The sequence below is a fragment of the Ranitomeya imitator genome, chromosome 5 (genome assembly GCF_032444005.1).
Source record: "Ranitomeya imitator isolate aRanImi1 chromosome 5, aRanImi1.pri, whole genome shotgun sequence".
In the NCBI taxonomy this organism is placed as follows: domain Eukaryota; kingdom Metazoa; phylum Chordata; class Amphibia; order Anura; family Dendrobatidae; genus Ranitomeya; species Ranitomeya imitator.
This window is the reverse complement of record NC_091286.1, coordinates 402942458-402945868: the sequence shown is the minus strand read 5'-3', so window position 1 is coordinate 402945868 and position 3411 is coordinate 402942458. Positions and strand designations below refer to the sequence as shown.

General features: G+C 41.0%; 1 pseudogene; it reads right to left on the bottom strand.

Annotated features, from left to right (window-relative positions):
* Positions 1-225: 225 nt before the first annotated feature.
* On the bottom strand, positions 226-434 carry LOC138640156 (U2 spliceosomal RNA; annotated as a pseudogene).
* Between the last annotated feature and the right edge of the window lie 2977 nt (positions 435-3411).

Sequence of the window (3411 nt, the reverse complement as noted above, 5' to 3'; positions counted from 1 at the left end):
GGGTTCAAGAGAGGCCTGGATGTCTTCCTGGAGCAGAACAATATTGTATCATACAATTATTAGGTTCTGTAGAAGGTCGTAGATCTGGGGATTTATTATGATGGAATATAGGCTGAACTGGATGGACAAATGTCTTTTTTCGGCCTTACTAACTATGTTACTATGTTACTATGTTACAACGTGTGCTGATTTCAATTCAATCTGTATTTGGAAGCCGGATCAGAGAAGGAGTGCACTGTTCCCGGAGATACCGCAATAACGGATCAATGCGTGGAGTGGACAGAGCAAGCTCTTTTTCCATCTCCCTGTCCTAAAAATCCATTTACTATATAGTCTCCAATTAGGAGACGTATCAGATATTAAACTGATAAGAACAGATACTACAATTGATCTTGGGTGGCGATGACGACGATCAATCATAGCCAAAAGGCGATAACCAGAAATGGTTTTGTATTTGTGCCTCCCCGAGGCCTGACACTGATTTATTTTTTTTCCTCAGATGGGAAGTTCCACAGTCAGGTAACCACAACTATACGGAACTCAACTCCCAAAACAGCGTGCCACATACTCAACGTAACCGCTGTTCCCATCATCATTGGAAAACACAACAAAATGTATTGTTAACAACCAAAAACATCCTCAAGATACATTAACAAAATGTTTCCACTTTTTAGTTTTCCAAATTCCCTCTGCATCCACCTCCCCTCTCCTCCTCTGATCACACACAAAGCAAAAATACAATTTTCCCAAAATGATTCTTATACAATTTTTAACCTCAATATCCTTCTTTTTAAACACATACATATTCCTCACATCCCACAATACCTCTTTTATACATGCCATCATGAACCACAATACTCTCTCCTTTTCCCCACACATACCCAATCCAAACATAAAAAGCTCAAAAGACAACAGATTCACCTCACACAGCTCCTTACACAACAGACCCAGACCTGCAATCACACTTCTAGCATACTGACAATTCCAGAACAAATGCACCACACTCTCACTCCCAACACATCCACTCCTCGGACACTTCTCACTCCTCACTAAACCCCGATTTTTCATAAACTCCCTCACTGGTAACAGCCCATGCAATGACTGCCATACAATCTCACTCTGCCTATTTGTCATACCATTCATACGTACCTTCTTCCATACTTTCTGCACATCATCCCCTCTTACCAATTTAAGATCTGGCAAGGACAACCTATGAGCTCGTCCAACAATAATGTCACATTCCACCTCTCTACACTCAATCATCTTATATACAGCTTTCTTCTTTTCTAACAATCTCACATCCACATCATACAGTTCATACTTCACTAAAAATCTGTAAACCCACACATACCACACAGGAACCTCAAAAGCCACTGGGCTCCTAAGATCTCTTTCACGCCATTTCAAACGAAACAAGAAATTTCCAAACAAAAACCTGCACATACATGCATTCTTCCCATCCATCCTAATCACGCCTAGTACAAACCCCATAATATTCACGCCGAAAAATACATTCAAATTTGGGAAACCCAGTCTCCCCTTATCCAAACTCTTCATAACAATCTCTCTCCTTGAACGCTCCATACTTGAACCCCAAGAAAAGACAAACAAAACCCTATTTAATCTTCTAATACACATGTAGCTTGGTGGAAAAACCATCGCAACATACAAAAAAATAGGTAACACAACACTCTTAATAACTAAAATTTTACCAAAAAACGTAAGATCCCTCAAACTCCAAAAATTTAACTTACGCTCCACCCTCTCCCTCACATCCACCCAGCTTTCCTCTCCATCCAATTTCTCTGAAAATTTCACACCCAAAACCTTTATCGATCCACTCACCACATTCACTCCAGCATCATCGCTCAGACTCCTCCCCCCAAAATTCTTACACTCACTCTTCTCCCAATTCACTTTAAAAGCAGATGCTCCACAAAAAATAGAAACCAACAACTTCACACGCCGTACTGAACACTCTGAATCACACAGCACACACACATCATCCATATAGCCACTCATCTTCCACTCTCTCCCCCCACCCCCCGGTACTTGCACACCCCGAATCACCTTATCTTTTCTTAACAGACATAACAAAGGCTCAATTGCGCAAATAAATACGATAGAGGACAAAGGGCACCCCTGCCGAACACCCGAAAATACATTTACTCTCCTCCCTACATTTCCATTCAACAACACACAACTATAAATGTTCTTATACAAACTTCTCACTCTCTCAACTAACTCAGAAGGAAAACCCATCTTCACCAACACACTAAACAAAAAACCATGTGCCAATCTATCATACGCCTTCTCAAAATCCAAACTCAACACATACACCCCCTTCTTACGATTCATGCAGTCCCACAAACAATCTCTCAACATACACAAACTTCCATGTATTCGTCTTCCAGGCACCGCACAACATTGCTCCTCACCCACCACACTCCCAACCACGCCACGCATCCTGTTAGCCAAAAGTTTCGCATAAATCTTATAATCACAATTTAGCAATGTGATCGGCCTCCAATTTTTTAGGTTTTTCAAATCACCTTTTTTTGGCAATAACACAACCACCCCTGCACGCATACCATTTGCCACCTCTGCATTCGCCCACATATACTTACATACATCCACAAAATCTTTCCCAATCACATCCCACATCACACGATAAAATTCCACCGGTAAACCATCCTCCCCCGGTGTTTTATTCAACGCCATGCTACACACCACCTTCCATACTTCTTCATCCGTCACATCACCCATCAAACTTTCCCTTTCTATCCTATTCAAACTATTTTCCAAAACACTCAGCACCTCACTCTCCAAACCTTCATCCCTCCATTTCACAGCATACAAATCATCATAAAACTTTGCCACTTCCTCACACAAGTCCGCACCACTAACTTAATTTCCATCCATCCCATTCAAAACACTCATACTCTGTCTCTTCCCAAAAACTTTTTTAAAGAAAAAACGCGAACACTTCTCATTCTTCTACAAAATTTTCTATCTTGGCCCTGTACACAATACTCCTCCTTCTTTCTAACAAAAAATCATTTACTTCTTTTTTCACCTTCACTAAATCTTCACTCACATCCATTCCTCCGTCCCTCAACTTATACAACACACTCAGTCTTGCATTTAAAAAAACAAACCTTTCTCTCTTTGCAGCCGCACACTTGTACCCGAGTGTTTAAAAAAAAACTCTTGGTTTTCCATTTAACCCAATCCCACCATTCACACACATTTCTGAAATCACTCCTGCACCCACACCATTCTGCATAATGTCTTTCATACTCCTCTCTCACACCCTCTCCTTCCAGCAAGCTCACATTCAACTTCCACACACCTTTCCCAGCTACCTCATTAACATGCAAATCCAATTCACACTTCATACACACATGATCC